We start from the raw sequence: 18,451 nt of genomic DNA, 5'->3' as shown, positions 1-18,451 counted from the left end.
TGCTGTGACATGCGTCAGGACTCCACTCCTCTCGATGGTGAGTATCAGCCAGGATGTCATTTTTTAAAGTCCTTGTTGGCCCAGTTTCCTTGCTTCCTCTCTTTCTTTTTCCCTGTCTCCTTCCTACTCCTTTACACCTCTTTTCCTCCCCACTCACAAACGTTGACAGCTTAGTTTGTGCGCTCCTTATTTCTCTACAGAATGGTCACATACAAGCACGTATGAAATGGATTTTGATGTTGTATAAACATATGGAATCATTACCTGGACTCTTCCCTCCATCTTGTCTTCTTGCTCTTCTTGTTGATTATCTGTCAAATAGCCACATCAGATCCTACTAAAGTCTTTTCCCTGGGTCCATAATACTCCAAAATAGAGCCAACCAAAGAGTTTCCAGCCAAGGTCCCATTTACTTTCCCCTCTTTCATGAGTAATACTACAGTACACATGCCTGCATATATGCCTACACACACGATGTGTATGTCTTCATTTACTAGGACACAATGTCTTTGGGATGCATTCCTGTAACTGAAACATCTCGCTCGATGGTATCTGTAGTGTTTCTCGTGAAAGCTACGACCGGTCACGTGAGCAGTGGGTGATCAGGGGACTTAGTCTTTGCCAGTCTGACAGGGGTGGATACCATATTGACTTGCCTATCTGCACACACCAAGTGCCTTGAGCTAATGGCCTTTCCAGAGGCTTTCTGTCAGATTCCCTGCCTTTGTGTGTCATCTCTTTCAAGGGCACGTGCTGCCATTTTCCTCCTACTTTGATGCCAGAGATGAAGCCCAGCCTCAGACCCCTGGCTCATTGGTGTCTCCATGGCACACTCCCACCTCCACTGTGGGCCAGTGGCTTCAAGCAACTGGTCCATCTGGCCACCTACCCATGGCCCCCATCTGGCAGAGGAGTGTGATGGGCTGGTTGCCTTGACTTGGTTTGTGGGTCATGTTCTCATCTCTGGCTCCTGACCACACATAAGGCAGTCCAGAGAACAAGCCCTGGAAGACCCTCCAGGGGGAAGAACTGGGGGCAACTAGTGGAAACCACTTCCCATTCCTCTTGTGAAACTTAAAAGAAAAAGTTTTTAGGGGAAATGCATTCAACAATCACTGGTTTTTATCATATAGGAGAGCAGGAGACGGAGAAAACCCATAGTTAGACCTATCTGTGCTGTGCAGACCGTGCTGCCTGGGGAACCATTGCTTCAAGAAGGGACATTGACAGGCAGTTCATGAGCTTAGTTTTTGCTCAGTGAACTACCAAGAACAACATCCATGACTTTCACTGGATTACTTATTTCAGAATTAAGTTAATCAAATTAGATGAACATCTGTATTACTTCTTACTGCCCCGCAGGCTGCCCTCCAAGTGGCCTGTTTGGCTGTCAGCTGGTCCCAGGGTCCCCTAAAGTGAAGGAGATAGCCATGGTCCACAGAGGTGGGACAACTGAGATGTGGCTGGGCTCCCATCGGAGAATGACCTCCCTGAGTTTACAGGAACGCCAACTGTGTCATCTGGCATGTGTTGTATGGGAAGCAGTAAGGAGAAGGTATTTTCCACAGCAGAACCCAAGCCTGAGCTGGCCAGAGAGATGGGTTGTTTGAGAATACTCCTAGTTGGTTAGTGAAACATTAGTATTAATGACAAATTAATATTAATATCAGTATCAGTGTTGAGAATGTAGCCTTTGGGAAGAGGAGGGAGCGTCTGGAAGGAGCAGGTTTAAGTGGCCCTCCTGCCTCTCCTTGTTGGCGGCATTTTTCATCTGAACACTTTAAAAAAAAAACCCTCAAACTTAGCTGTGACAGATTCTCCGCATTGGAAAAAGGCGTCAACATTTCAGCTGCAGATGATTAAACCTTTATGACTAAGGTAATGGGTTTGGCTCCAGTCTTCCCAGTGGGGCAGCACGCAGAGGCCCGTTTCCACTTGCAGACAGTAATACACAAACTTGGTGCGTGTTTTTTGTTTTGCTCCCTGGCCTCGGTGTGTACAGGCTGATCAACAGCAAGGGGTGAACCGCTGCACCACAGCCTTGGGCTCGCTTTCGCCACATCTTCTGTTAAATCTAGGCTTCCCGACACTTCAGTTACTTGGTTCTCCTGTAGCTGGAGGTGTTGGTGAGCTCGTGGGCAGACCCTGGTGGCTTCAGAGCTGTCCCTGGAGGACGTTTCCAGCCTTCTCAGCACCGTGCCCATTCAATGAAGAACCACCTCGGCACTGATCTCACTTCCTCGATCCCACCCCATCATTGGAACTTCGTGTATGTTCACATCCCAACACCAGCCAACGGGACCCAACTCCAGTCCTGGTGGCTGGGTGGTTCCATTCCTGTGTAGCAGGGGGAAGGGTGTGTCTCTCTTGACTCCCTTTCACTTGGTCCAGCATAAACAGCAGAGGGCCCTGGGGCAGCCATCAGGCAAATGTCTGCCCATGTCCCAGTCAGTCTTGAAGGAAGGCCTGGTTGGCGTCCGAGGTTTCTTGACATTTGCCGGCAACATAAGGATGTGACATTGGAGGACTTGCTGTGTGAGTGGCCACTGTAATAAGAACAGAGTTGGGGATTGTCACAGTAGTATATTACAGCCACGGAAATTCCCCGGAGCTCACTGGTCCGTGACCAACAGAAGTCCCCGCAGACTGACAATTAATCAGGCTCTACTGAGCCTTTGGCTGGCGACAGTTGCAGATGCCATGTCATGCGAAAAGTTAAATCGCAGACCCCCACCGAGAAAAAGTTGATTTTCAGTTTATAGAGCTGCGTTGACTTTTCATCACATGACCCAGCCTTTGTTGGGGACAAGTTTTTCACTGTAATTTTGATGTTAGCAATGGGGATACGGAATCGTGGGGCTTCTGGATCTCCCTTTTTCACTGCTTTTTAAAAAAACAAACAAATAATAAGTTCCCATCGGTGACATTGATTTGAAGAGAAGTGTGCTGAATGTCATTGTGCCAGCCAGTTCTGTGTAAGTGGAGCGTGCTGTCGAAAGTGCCCCTGTTGTTTTGGGTTTTCGTAGAGGAGCGTGTATGACCTCCGGCGCCTGACCTGGGAGCCATGTCGGCTCAGAAAGATCTGGAGATGGGTTTGGAGACTGCATTGTCCATTCATCTTATGGAAGCAGACTTACACTGACAGTAAAGGTTGGCGGGAAAGTTGTGTCAGGCGTGCTGGAGCAGAGAGGCTTGGGTGCCTCCCTGCCAGGATGAGCGCACGAGTTTGAGACTGCAGCCCGGCTTAGGACTGGCCACTCTTCCTCCCGGCGGCTAGGGGAGTAAGGCTTTGAGTGCCAAAGGATCCGTGGCTGGGAGGCAGGTACGCCCACTGCTGCACCTGTGCACACCTGCGCACGACCCGGACGAGGCTCCCTTCCTCCTCCTCCTTCCTCTCAACATGGACATGAACTTCTGACTGATTTATGTAGCTTCCCAGTGTCTGCATGGACTTCTGGATGGTCTCAGAAATGTCACCTACTGCTTCGGGAACGTGTGCAAGTGTATTTCATACATTTTACTTGGCAATTAAAAAGTCGTCTTTACTATCTGAGTGTGCTGGTACCGAGAGCAAACCAAGGGGTCATTCCCTGAAGCTGACACAAAATGTGAGGCGTCCACGAGGACACAGTTAGGCATGTCTCCCTGAGCTTGTGTTCAGATGCCCTTGTTATAAATGGAGAGTATTTTTGCAAACTCATATAGGCAGGAAATTGATGTGGCTGAAATTCTTGTCACATATTCATTGCACTATCAGCTAAAATTTTTAAGTGACAAGAACCAAAATAATCATTAATTTTTATAGGGCAAGGATCTGGCTTTTTGTCTGACACAAAGCTGTATAAAAAACTGCTTCTGATTTTATGCACATTGTTTTTAGTTAATGATTTTCAGCTGTTTGTTGTCCCTCTGATAGCATGAAAACGTACCATATGCTCAGCCAAAAGACAAATGATTAGCAAATGAAATTCCGGACAGCTGTCTGACTGAGCGCGCTGGGTTGATAGCATTCTGCTATCATAATTAGCTTAAGCTTTGGGTTAATTAACTTTCTACCTGGATATGCATAATAATAGCAAACTGCAAAAAGCAAGAAGCTTCCAGTACATCAACAACATTGCTGTCTTTTTTATTTGGTATTTCAAGAGCATATTAGAATTTCAAGAGTGATTAATCCTGGGAATATTGTCATCTACTGTAGATTTTATTTGCAAGCCAGATAATACTGAAACAATTGGAATCTATTATAGAGCAGAAATAGCATTTTAAAATTGTAATTAAAGTTTCGAAAAGCAATTGCTAATTTCAAATGCCTTTGTTGGCAAGAATATTAGGCACACTGCTTTTTTGTACGGGCAGCTTGTCGGATACAAAAAAATACCAGCACTTACACTGGGAAGAATAGAACTTCCCTTTATTTAAGTGCTGTATTGAAATCATCAATTACCTTTCTGCCATTTAAAACTAAGATGGTTCTGTAGTTTGAAACGCCGATGCCCCGACCGCGGGGGCTGGCCTAAGAACTGCGTGGATTTCCTGGGCAGCTTTGTTAACTCGGGGAGCGGGGGACGGGGGCTGGGGGGCTGGCGGGAGCTGCTCAGCCACCCCCTTACTTTGGTTCCGTGTGCCTGTGGGCGCCGGGGGTCCGGGTTGTAAAAAGTCAGTGCTATCCACATTGGTAGCTCGGTTTTTATTTTCCATCCCCAGCAGTTTATAAATCAATTTCTGGGTTTTGTGAGATGGGGCGAAGGACACCGTGGTCCTCCTGCTCCTCATTTGGTTGATTTAGCAAAGCGCTCGGCGAGTTGCTCGTCATCGGCGGGGGCTGCTCGGGGCCTGTGCAGAGCCCGCCGAGGGAAGTGGGCTGTGGATTTGGAGTGAAAATCATAGTTTACATTTCCCTGAGCACCAAAGCGCCTAGCACTTAATTCTCAAAGAAGTCATGCCTGGTGTTGCACTCAGAGAAATATTTCATCTTCTGCAAGGAAGAACAGTCCCTTACCTAGGCAGTGGGCAGTGGCAAGGTGGGCTAGTGGTGACTTGGCGTTGGCCCCAGCGGGCTGCGCTTCCAGAGCTGGGCAGCAGTGTGACATGCCTCTCTCTGGCATTTGGGCTCCTGGTCAGCCGGTGGGCGTCACCCGCCTGTTCAGCCACTTCATGCAAGTTTTATGGGGCTGTCAGAAGCCATTTCTCAAAAGTGGCTTCATTAGAGAAGCCGTGGAGGAGCCCACTCCGCCCGGGTGCTAACGACAGGAGTGCTCCCTGGGGCACTGGGCACTCTGGAGGCACGGGGTGCCCCAGCCTGCACCCCCGAGCTGGCCCTCTTTGCTTTCAGGCTGTGCCCTGGAAGCCCGTCCTTGTTTCCATGTTGGCTCCACCAGCCTCGCTCCAGCCTTTGAAAGATGCTGCCAGAGAGCTCGCTTCCTTTCTGTTTAGTCTGCCTCCAGCTGCATAAATACAGATGCCAAAGGGTCAGAGGCAGGATGGGGGTGGGGTCCTAGCTTTGGCACTGGTCCCTTTGATTTGTGCCCTGGTTCCTGGCCGGACACAGCCAGGTGAGGGGCATTGCTTCCGAGGGTTACCTTTAATGTGTTACCGGATGAAATCGAAACAATTCAAGATGTCAGACTCTAGTCCAGCTTCTCATTTCTGAATGAAAATAAAAGCGTAAAAAGGCTCTTCTGTGGGAGAGATACTTTAAATAACTGTTGAAAGGGAGAGTGGGGAGGAAGGGAGGCAGAAGGGAGAAAGATGGAAGAAAAGAAAGGGGGGAAGGGTGGACCATGAGTGATGGGGGACAGACGGAGGGAAGGAAGAAAGGGGAGAGGGAGGCAGGGAGTAGGGGAGACAGAATGCACCCAAGCCCGTTTTTGCTGCATATGTTGGTTATTTTATTTCAAATGCCATTTCAAACATATTGTAAACTCTTATTTTTTTTTTTCTTAAAACTTACTCTACTATTTGCAGTGCTTGATCTTTAATTTCTTTTAATGTCAAAATTATTGATTTGGCCTCGTCTCCTCCAGATGTGACTGTGGGGGGCAGTGATTTATTTTCCTTCTTCCCGGCCCCTGTCCCATCTGCACATCGTTTCTGAATGCGGCTCGCTCCCCAGGGAGCCCACCTATTCATATGGTAGGTTTCATTTGCTGTGTAAACAGAATAAACAGACAACGCAAAAATCCCCATAATACCAGAAAAGAGTTCTTTTCAACAACACGGTGGATCATATTTTTAAAAAAACACTGCAAATGCAATACATGGGAGGCGACACTTCTCCGACTTTATTGCACTCTGGAGGAAAGACTCATGTTACCCCGACGTGTTTCCTTGGATTTGATAAGTTCATTTTTATTAAAAATACATCCAAACTGTGTTAGACGATAATCCTCGAACACGTGTTGTGGACATTGCTTTGTTTTGTGTCTCAGCCTGGCATGGCAGCCCCTTTCAAAACGCCTTGCTCAACTGGTGTGTGTGTGCTCACAGGGCTAAAGAGACAGGCCTGCCGTGTTCGTGTGAAAAGCAACATTAAGGAGCGGTGAATTTTTTTGACATTTACAAATAAAGAGGGACATGAGTTATTTATGCTTCGGTGTTGCTGCAAAGTCCTTATCTCCATGTGGCACTAAACAGGATTTGTTGTGGGATTTGCGGGGGCCGCGCCGTGCTTCAGTGTTAAGCACCCAAAACTCTGGGGGACCGGCACTAATTTCCTCTCTCTCGTAAAACAACATAGTATTCATAACAACTCAAGAGCTTGACATAAGTAATGATGGCATGTGCCGGCGAAGATTACCACCAACAGTGTAATCAAGGTGCCAGGTACTAATGCAAGTCAAATGGAGACAATAATGCTGAAACTTGCATTGTGGGATTAGGAGGGTACTTGAAATGCTGACGTGGCACCCCTCGCGTCCTGCCTGCCTGCCTTTCCTCGCCTGTTTATACTTAATGACCTCAAGATTTGTATGTCGTTAACACCGTGTACCGAAGCGAGAGCAGACACAGTGCGGGAGAGAGAAGACTCCCTGTCTTCGTTGACTTTTGTCCCTTTTGGTAATTGGTGGCTTCTCCTGCCGTCCTCGCGGTGCGGCCCCGAGGTCTCTGTGGACAAGCTGTGGGCACACCAGTGCCCAGCGGCCCCGGCTCCAGGCGCTCATTTACATACTTTGAATGAAAAGTCATTGTGCCTGCAAAATTGTTATTGCTGAGACACATTTCAATACTCGTCCTATGGAAATGGGAAATAAAGTCATACTAAATGCTGACGCTCAGATCAATAATGTGGAGCCCAGGTAATTAAAGTGGGTTTGTTTATTTGCCTCCTTATAAATAAAAAGGGCTTAATACAGACTAATTACACAGAATCTTTCGTCTACGGGAGGATAATAATGGCAGCCGTTTGAAGTGATATTAAATGAGAATTAATAAAGGAATAGGAAGTCACTTTGACTCTGTTGTATTTAGACGTGGGTGACTCCTTGTCCCAGTTTCCCTTTCTGTCCCAAGCACCAGGATGGCTGTGCTGTGACTATGTGGGGGGCTGTCTGGAGCAGTATTTGATTTTTAAACAGTATTTAATTAATTAATAACAGCCTGTATCAGGGACCCGGTTGTTCTTAGACTAGAAAAGCCCATTTGTCCTCTGCAAGCTGAGGTGACAGGTTAGACGGATCCTTTCATGGGCTTGCTGAGCACAGACTGTCAGGTAGGATTGGCATCTGGTGGGGCCGGGCCAGCAGGTGAAGGTAGCTTTGACTTTTGTGTGACTTACGAGGTAGTCACCGCCCATGGGCGCAACCCAAGAGGCCTGAGGGCAGGATGGGCCATAGTACGTCATCCCTCCTGAACGGAGACCTGAAACCCCCTGAAGTCCTGAGGAGGGGCGTGGGCAGGTGTCCTCGTAGAGGGAACCTGGAGGAGGATGCCCTGCAAGACATCACATTTGTTTTGGATGATGAAAAAAAAAACCACCCCACTGCTGTGGAGTCGATTCCAACTCACAGCACCCTTAGAAGACAGAGTAGACAGGCTTTCCAAGGCTGTAAATCTCTGTAAAAGCAGACTGCCTCATCTTCCTCCTGTGGAGCAGATGGTGGGCCTGAACTGATGACCTTTGTGTTGGCAGGCGAATGCCTTAACCACTGTGATACCTAAGATGGAAATGGGCTGCCTCATAAGATTTAACCTGGGGCCTGCAGCCCTACTCTACATCAAAACTTGTTTCAGAAGAGATCTTATTCCTGATCTGAAGCAGTTTTATAGCCATCGAGGCCACTTGACTCTCTAGCTATTAAGTAATTTTCAAGTGGGTTGGATGTTGTTAGGGTGGTTTTTTTTTTTTCCTTGCACAGTAACTCTTGTATTGTTCCTTTTCACCCTGCTACACAGCCATGTCACAGCCACGTTAACATTTCTACCCTTTCAGAGGGTCACACTGAAGGTCAAGACCCTGCACTGAACACCCTTTTTATATATCTTACAAATTGCCGGAATTGTTCATTAATTTTGGTCCCTGCAATGCCATGTCAAGGCTGTGAAGGAATTCACAGTGCCGGTGTCCTTTGGACAGCTTCTCGCCATGGTCCAGTACGAATTTCTGATGGAATTACAGGTGCAAGGAAATGCAGAATGAGAACAGATCTGATGTTGCAGGGCTTGTGAAGCAGCGGCTTTGTTGATGACAGGACAATTCCATTTTTGACAGTTTAATTTACTGTTGCTAGTGGACAAGAGTGAGGGGAGAGTGTGGGGTTAGCCACCTGCCCCCCATACCATGTCTCACATGCGGGGCTGCGAAATCGCGACTCCCTCAACCTGTCGGGCTCAAATGAGAAGGTTTTCAGCTGGGAAAATGGAATATATCAGTGCCTGTAATATTGCCTGACCTCATAAAACAAAAGGAAAAATTGCAGATTCTGACAGCCATTATGAATCTTGTATCAGCATCCCAGACGACTTGGAGCCGAGGTATAGTACATGTTTATAATAGAAAAAAAACAGGGTTGCCATGCTAACTTGCAGTGTGGAGCAAAAAATGACTTGTCAGTAATTCGTTCTCAGATGTTAAAGAGGCTGTTGAATTTACTAGTATGTACACAGAAGAACGTTTAGCCCCGAGCAGAGAGTGGAAATGGTCCCCACACAGAGGGCTCTGTTGAAGTTCTTCATCGACTTAGGTCATAATGGAAGGGAAGGGGGAGATTCCGTGTCCGCACCGCTGCTGCTACCGGGCTGGATTTCTCATTACAAGATGTACTGAGCCCTTCTGCTCTCATCCGCTGGAAAGTGTATAAATAATAGGACTTCTGAAAGAGAGCAAGGAGTGCTGTTTGCAGATCTGGAGAGTCACTGGGCTTGGGTGGACTCTGCTGGAAAACTGGTGTACTGAGGCATGGCTTGTTATCTTACGAGGTTTTATCTGTATTAAAATAAGGCATGATGTGCTCTCCGATTTAGTTTTTCTATTCAGTAGTCTCTTTCTTCACCACCTTGCCTGTTTCCCTGTGTTTTCCCATAAAAACACTTACATGTGTAGTAATTAGCTCAGCTCAGGGCTGTGTCTGCATGCGCCTGTGCACAGCTGTGCAGGCCTTTTTCTGAAAAGCCAGGAGAAATGACACCCAGTTCTTGTCTGTCTGCTGTGGGTGCCTTCTCTCCACCCGTCGGCCTTTGTCCGAAATGCTGTGGACTTGAGCCCCTTCCGGAGTGTGATTGGTTTAGAACGAGATGTAGCGGCCACTTAAACGCAAGACACCATGCCAAACTGGGGCAAGGGTTTCCCTCGGGGGGCCTCTCTCTCATGTCCTGAGCTGGGGCAGCATGAAGCCGAGCCTGTCTTGCTTGGGACTGCTCCTCACCAGTGACATGGAGTGGGTGACTGTGGGCAGGGGCTCGGTGTGTGACAATCTGATGACCCCAGTGAGAAGTGGTTTTCAAAGGCAAATGAGGGTCACGGCACAGGAGAGAGTGCCCACATCTCTGTCCCCAAGCTCTGAAACCCACGAGGTCAGGCACCCTGCAAGTCCACTTGAGCCTGGGCAGACATGGAGGTGGGCAGTAGCTGCCTATCTGGATAACTGGAAAGATGTGTGTCATCCCAGCATGAAGAAGGGCTGAGGGTCTACAAGCCACTCAATGGGGGGTAACCCCTTTCTTTTCGAGGCTAGCCCACCTCGTGCCAGCGACAGTGAATCACACAGCAGGACACGTATTCGGTCTTTGGTGTTAAGTGGATGCTTATGGCCGGCAAGGAGCAGGGTGAACAAGACACGGTTCCCCCGCTCGGAGCTCTTGGCTATAGGGGCGCAGATGCCTAGTCTGGCCTATGGGAGCTCTGGTGGTGCAGTGCCTAAGGCATTTGACTGCTAAACAGAACGCTGACAGTTCAAACTCACCAGCCACTCCTCAGGAGGAAGACTGGGCAATCTACTTCCATAGTCTTACTGCCTCAGAAACCCAAGGAGGGGTTGCTATGAGTCAGAACTGACTCAATGGCAGTGGGTGAGTCTGGCATCTGATGTATTGATAACCCCTAGTCTGCATATTACAAGCACCAGTAATTACCAATACATCTTGATTGAATGTTTGGTCAATTTCAAACTGTAGAAATTGGGAAAAATCTTAAGTTTCCTCATCTTTGACTTTAGTAATTAGTGCATAAATTTGAATAATAGTATTAACGATCTTCCTTGTGGGTGTGTGGATATTATCCTATCACAGATAGCACTATACTTCAGGGCAGATCTTGAGATGTTCTTTCGTGACGATGAAAGCAGCACCATTTCTCTTCAATGTATATTGAATTTGCATTGATGTATTGATGATTATTGGTGACTGGCATGTGAAAGTTGGAAACAAAGAAGAAGCATTAGTAGTTGGGAAATATGGTCTTGGTGATAGAAATAACACCAGAGATCACATGATAGAATTTTGCTTACTCATTGCAAATATCTTTTTTCAACAACATAACTGGCAGCTATGCACGTGGACCTTACCAGGTGGAATACAGAGAAATCTGATTGACTACATCTGTGAGAAGAGGTGATGGAGAAGCTCAACATCTTCAGTCAAAACAAGGCCAGGAGCTGACTGTGGAACAGACCATCAACTGCTCATATGCAAGTTCAAGTTGAAGCTGAAGACAAGTAAAGTAAGTCTATGAGAGCCAAAATATGATCTTGAATATATCCCATCTGAATTTAGAGACCATCTGAATAATAGATTTGATGCATTGAACACACCAGTGACTGAAGACCAAATGAGTTGTAGGATAACATTAAGAACAACATACATGAAGAAGCAAACAGTCATTAAAAAGACAGGAAAGGAAGAAAAGACCAAAATGGATGTCAGAAACGACTCTGAAACTTAAATGAAGAGTAGCTGAAGCAGATGCAATAAATGCTGAAATAAAAGAACCGAACAGAATATTTAAAAGAGCAGCTTGAGAAGACAAAGTAAACTATTACAATGAAATGTGCCCAGATCTGGAGTTAGAAAACCGAAAGGGGAGAATAGACTTGACATTTCTCAGGCTGAAAGAACTGAAGAAAAAAATTCAAGCCTTAAATTGCAATATTAAAGGATTCTATGGGCAAAATACTGAATGATACGGGAAACATCAAAAGAAGATGGAAGGAAAACAGAGTTACTGTACCAGAAAGAATTGGTCGATTTCCAGCTATTTCAGGAGGCGGCATATGCTCAGGAACCAACAGTACTGAAGGAAGACGTTGAAGCTGCACTGAAGGATTTGGCAAAGAACAAGTCTCCAGGAATCGACAGAATACTCATTGAAATGTTTCAACAAATGGATGCCCCACTGGAGGCACTCACTCATTTATGCCCAGAAATTTGGAAGACAGCTACCTGGCCAACTGACTGGAAGAGATCCATATTTGTACCCATTCCAAAGAAAGGTGATCCCACAGAATGTGGAAATTATCGAACAATATCATTAATATCACATTCAAGTAAAATCTTGCTGAAAATAATTCAAAGATGGTTGTGGCGGTATATCAACAGAGAACTTCCAGAGGCACAGGCTGGGTTCAGAAGAGGATGTAGAACAAGGGATATCATTGCTGATGTCAGATGGAGCTTGAAAGCAGAAAATACCAGAAGGATGTTTCCCTGTGTTTTATTGACTATGCAAAAGCACTTGATTGTGTGGATCATAACAAATTATGGATAACACTGAGCAGAATGGGGAATTCCAGAACACTTAATTGTGCTCATGAAGAACCTGTACATAGATCAGGAGGCTGTCATTCAAACAGAACAAGGGGATACTCCATGGTTTAAAATCAGGGTTGTATCTTTTCACCATACTTATTCAATCTGTATGCTGAGCAAATAATCCAAGAAGCTGTACTATCTGAAGAAGAACATGGCATCAGTATTAGAGGAAGACTCATTAACAACCTGCAATATGCTGATGATACAACCTTGCTTGCTGAAAGTGAAGATGATTTGAAGCACTTACTGATGAAGATCAAAGACTGCTAGTCTTCAGTATGGATCACACCTCAACATGAAGTAAACATCCTCCCAACTAGACCAATAAGCAACATCAGGATAAATTGAACACAGATTGAAGTTCTCATGGATTTCATTTTGCTTGGATCCACAATCAACATTCATGGAAGCAGCCGTGAGGAAATCAGATGTCATATTGCACTGGCCAAAGACCTCTTTCAAGTGTTAAGAAGCAAAAATGTCACTTTGAAGATTAAGGTGTGCTTGGCCCAAGCCGTGGTATTTTCATTCGCCTCATAAGCATGCGAAAGCTGAACAGTGAATAAGGAAGACCAGAAGAAGAGTTGATGCCTTTGACTTGTGGTATTGGCTGCGAATACTGAAAATACCATGGACTGCCAGAAGAACAAACAAATCCATCCTGGAATAAGTGTAGCCGGAATGTTCCTTGGAAGCAAGAATAGCCAGACTTTGTCTCACGTACTTTGGTCATATTGTCAGAAAGGACTATTCCCTGGAAAAGGATGTCATACTTGGTTAAGTGGAGGGTCAGCAAAAAGGGGAGAACCCTCAACAAGATGGGTTGACACCGTGGCTGCAATGATGGGCTCAAGCACAACCAGGACTGTGGGGCTAGTGCAGGACCGGGCAATGTATCGTTCTGTTGTACACAGGGTCGCTGTGAGTCAACAGCACCTAACAACAGTCTGCATATTATGTGTTGATGTGTTGTTTGCCTGTCTCCCACTGGAATGCAACCCGCAAAAGACAGATGCTCTGTTTGCTCCTTGTTATCTTTCCAGGGCCTAGAACAGTGCTTGGCCCTTACTAGGCGCTCAGGAACTACTTGTTGAATGAATGACTGACTCAACTTCTCAGTCAGGTGGTGAGTCACTTGGTTACCTACTGTGCAAATCCCAGCTCCCAGGATGATGATGGGTAGTTCTCAGACTCTGACCTCTTCAGCCTTCAGGTGTGTGCTGCAGAGAATGAATGAAGGTCAGCCATGAAGGGGAGGGTCCTGTCTTAGGTAGAGTCCACCGGAAGCTGACTCCAACTGGGAGCTACATGTCCAGGGGCTACTTTGGAGATGTCTCCTGTAAGCTGGGAGGAAGGCGACGTTGGGCAGGCAGGCCGTGACCTGCGCTGTGACCGTTGCAGTTGAGTCTTGGCCCATCGTGTAGCAGCTCTGGGGCTGAATACCTCGAGTTCCCCCCATTGAGGATGAGGGGCTAGGCCGTGGTATCCCCTCTCCAGCCAGGGCTTGGCCCTGCTGCCCTCTGAGGACCGTGCCTTGGGTGAGGCAGCAGCAAGGGGTATGACTATGAGGCTGCAGACAGGAGCACAGAGTGTATGCCCTGGAAAGGGGATTCTGGGCAGGCCCCCATGCTTCCCCAGCGAGCTCATCAGCGTGTTTCCTCAGTCTAAATACTGAGTTGAAACATTTGCTCTCCATCTCATGTGATGCCTGATAAGGCAGGTGCAGAGTGTCAGCGGCCACAAGCCCAGTCATCTGTGTGCCAAGAGCAGCCTGGCCACTAGAAGAGTGTCCTTTCCCCAGAGCCCTGCCTCGCCCAGAGTGGCCTGATCATCTTGAGCCTGGTCATTAACTCTTTACCACAGGCAGGGCCCTAACACAGCACTGGGGCATCCCAATGTGCTTTGACTCACAGGTGAGTTCACATTCCCGCCCTTGGTCTGGTTAAGGGGGGCTGCTCCATCGTGGCATTGAGCACTAAGGCTCTGCAGCCCAGTTCTGTGTGTCCCACTTCTGCATGACCTGGTTCTGCCTGTCTCAGTTCTGCCCTTCCCAGTTCTGCATGTCCCGGCTCCGCCCATCCCAGTTCTGTGTGTCCAGCTCTGTCCATCCCGGGTCTGTGTATCTGGCTCCGCCCACCCCGGTTCTTTGTGTCTTAGTTCTGCCTGCCCCTTGTTCTTCATGTCCCGCTTCTGTGTGTCTGGTTCTGCCCACCCTAGTTTCCTAGTTCTGTGTGTCCCAGCTCTGACCCTCCCGGTTCTGTCGATCTGGCCCTGCCTATCCTGGCTCTGTGTGTCTGGTTCTGCCTGTCCCGGTTCTTTGTGTCCCGGTTCTGTGTATCCGGTTCTACATGCCCCAGGCATCCCTAAGATCAGGTCGTTAACCCCAGGCTGCTCCGTGAGGACTTCATCCATCCTCTGCACAAAGTCTATCCCCGAGCGGTTCTGGTCAGAGCCTCTGTAACATCCTTTAATATTGTTTGGTCCATGCTTAAAATGGTTACACACCAGATTATAACTGAGTTCAGACACGTTGCTGGGGACTTCTAAGGGGCTCATCTGTCTAACGCCTATTATCATTTTATTTTAATCTCTGCTCACACTGGGGTAGGGAACCATGCAACGAGCTGCTTTGGAATCCCATGGTCCAGGGAGACTGGAACCAGCCGGGGCCTGTAGGTAGTTCTGGAACATTCCAGTGGAAATTGCAGCTGCTTTATATCTTGGTTCTAACAGGAGAGTGGCGGGTCCCTGAGGACTGATGTGTGCAATAAAACCAAGGGAAGGTCATCTTGAAGGAATCGGGTGGTACCCCACTCTTTCCTACCCAGTGGTGAAGACGTGAAACAGAGTGGAGAAGGCATGGCTGGCCCATTGTCCTTGGTCCATCTCAAATTGCAATTTGCCACTTAGAGGTGACTTTCCCTTCCTCACCAATCTGGATTTCTTGCAGGGTGGGGAAAGCCTGTGTGTGAGGTGCTGCGTGAGGTCCCCCATCTCTGCTGCCCCTCAGTGGGGTGTGTGGTTGACCATAGAAACCTGTGTGTCTTTAAAGCATCATAATGTATCTTGAAAACCATGTGCATTTTCTGTCCCAGTCTATAAAATATCAGTGTTGGTGCTAGTAAAAATAAACCCACGAAAGTCTAACATATTCACCATTTATTTAGCACCCCCACCCCAGGACACCCACATCCTCCAGTGACATTGGTGCTGCCAGCAGACTCGTGATGCACTTTTGTTGTGGTCACATTACTCGGGTCCAGGAGTCCTGGTTCGGAGGCACAGTCATGGCGTGACCCGGCCCCTGTCCTTCCTGCCCATGTCCACCCTCTGGATGCTCCTTTTCCCCATGTGGACAGGCAGAAGGCCACGTTCAGTGCCCAGCCCTCCGCCTGTAATTCACGTGCACGTGCGTTTCTCCCACATGCATGGGCCCAGAGAAACGCTCTCGTTTAGCATGCACGCTGTCTCGGCTGTGGCTGGCCATCACCTGTGTGCTCCTGAGGCTGCGTGCTGGCTCGGCTGCCCTGGGCTCTGTGCTGGCAGCCCTGTTCTTTGTGTGAGATCATCAGCCCTGACACGCACGGCTCGGCTGGTTTTTCTCCTGCAGATCAGCGGCCTTGGACAGCTTCAGATTCTGTGGCAGCCGTTGCAGCCCCTCTGTCTTGTCATCTTCGAGTTCAATATCTGCAGCTCTGGAGGAAACAACGGGGTGGATTGGACCATTATACTTGGTCTTTGACCCTCGATGTCGCCCATGAGCAGTGAAGGGTAACTTTTGACGAGCTGTGTCACGTGTGACAGTCAATCTAGTTGGGGTGAGTGGAAATGTGCAGTATGAGTTTGAAGCCTTGGGTGGGGGCATTTTTCTGGTGCTCACTGCATTTAAATTGACACCGCACCTCAGTGTTCATTTCAGGCCCACGACCAGGGCTGCCATGTCTGCCGAGCGCGGTTTGAAGAAAGCCTCATGTGAGCGTTTCCGAAGGGCTGCTCCATCTCTGTTGGCATCCCCAGTCTAAATCAGGTTGTTCTTTCCCTCGTTTCCTCTCAGTCTATCTTAAGACCATACTTTTGAAGTGAATTCTTGGTGCTTCCAATTGAGTGGGGATTTGTGGGATTAAAAAAAAAAAAAAAAAAAAATTGGTGGAATGGTGAAAAGGAGAGTGGTCCCAAATCTTCAGCTTTTCACGTGGGAACACTGCCTTCCCTATGGTGGCGCAAAACACCTCCATCGACAGCTGGGATCGCAACTGAGTCATTTCCCAGTTGTGCCTTCCTCTCAGAAATTAAGCTTGTTTTCATTGTAATGGTTAAAGAAAAAACATGGTCAGTGAGTGGCACCCCTTGCTGCCTGGCCCTTGTGCCCTAATTCCCCCTGACTGGGGCCATGCCGTCGGGTCTGTGTGGGATTTGAGTTGTGGTGTCAGATGCTGGAGTCACGCTGTGCTCTGAGGTGGGGACGTGTGTGGGAACTGGGTTTGGATCCCAAGCCTTCTAGCCAACTTACCACAAAGAATGCCTGGGGCCAGCTGAGGGTGGCGAGCAAGCCTCTCGGATACGGGTAACTGTCTAGGGCATGGTTTGTTTTGCTTGAGTCTGGCATAGTCTGGCCTCTCTTCCAGAATCCCCCTCACCCTCCAAGAAGCATCCCTACCCCTCCACATCACACCCTCTGCAAGCAGTGACCGCATCTGGGATGAGCCACACGACGCGTTTTTAGCTCTTTGCCTCATACTATTTTCCACGCGAGTGGAGGAGCACCCTTCTGAGCTGAGACTGCCATGAGGGTAGGGTTTGGCATTGGGCAGCTGTGTACACACACACACATACACACACACACACCCCACACTAGAATGGGGCACCATGTTGTTTGCTCTCGTGAAGACAACAACCAGGCCTTCAGAGCACAGCATCGTCCGTGCAGGGAGCCCTCCCTGTAAAGATGCTGATGACAGAAAGATGAAGGGTCCAGGTACAACAGGACCAGCCCAGGGGCAGGGAAGGGGGTCGGGAATGAGTGGGCTTCAGTGATATTCCAGACTGGCCCCTGACTGACAGGAGTGGGAAGGAAGGGAGTTTCTGCTGCTGGGTATGAGAGAGGCCACTTTGGCTTGTGGAATGGGCGGTAGCCTGGTCTGCAGTCGGCTAGCTTGATTCCCCAGTTATATGTGTCTTTTCATTGGCTGTGACCGAGTTGGTCCCTGACTCCTGGAGATCCCACACACAACTGAAGAAACACTGCCCTGTCCGGCACCATCCCTGTTAGGGTTGTGACTGGGACCGCTGTGTCCCATGGGGTTCTCACGGCTGATTTTCTGAAGGAGGTCACCAGGCCTTTCTTCCTGAAAGTCCTTTCCTTAGTCTGAAAGCGCCACTGAAACCCGTTCTACATCCTGGCAACACACAGGCCTCGTGGATGGACAGGTAGTGGCTGTGCATGGGGTGCCTTGACCGGAGATGGACGCCAGCCTCCTGCAGGGAAGGTAGACTTCTGTGCCTGCACCACACTGGCCTCCCGGTTACAGGGGGTTTGCAGGAGATCAGCCCTCAGTGTGGTTCCTCCGGTGGAGAAGACGCGCCCCCTGGAAGGCAGGGTGAAGAGGAAGGGCAGGGCCAGGCCCAGGTTGACACAGCAGCAGGCGGGCAGGAGTCCCCGAGGGGCGTGGTGATAGGACTGGAGAGCACGCACTCACACTATCACACGCAAGTATCATGGTGCTTCAGACCATCGGGGGGGGGGGGCTTGCGACCCTCGGGAGCAGGAGCCTTGGCCTGTCGGGAATGGGGTGCCCAGGAACCTCTTGGCCATCCCCGCAATTCCTTTTCCAGCAGCATTGCAGGAATTTTTGGAGCACCAGTTTGTCTCCAAGATGAGGTCAGGCCTGTTGTTTTCAAAGGCTTTGGTGAAGGAAAAACAGGTTATTTTTTTTATTCTGTGGAACTTTATTGGTATCCCTAGAAGACTTTTTTCTTAACGGCTCTTATTAAAAACAGTTTTAAAATTTTTACTGGATTTCTGTGTTAGGTTGCTCTGAGTTTTAATTTCTGCTGCTCAAGTGTCTGAGTCCTAGACTGTACCCAGTGTACTGAAGGGAGCACAGAGGTGGGGGAAGGATACAAGTCCTCTTCCATGGAGCTTACCTTCTCGTTGGAGAAATGACACAAGGAATTAACGACATCTGGACTAAGTTGAACAAATGAGAAC

This window comes from Orycteropus afer, unplaced genomic scaffold (assembly GCF_000298275.1).
Source record: "Orycteropus afer afer isolate SDZICR_OR568_19922 unplaced genomic scaffold, OryAfe1.0 scaffold00038, whole genome shotgun sequence".
Lineage (NCBI taxonomy): Eukaryota > Metazoa > Chordata > Mammalia > Tubulidentata > Orycteropodidae > Orycteropus > Orycteropus afer.
This window is presented reverse-complemented; position numbering follows the sequence as displayed.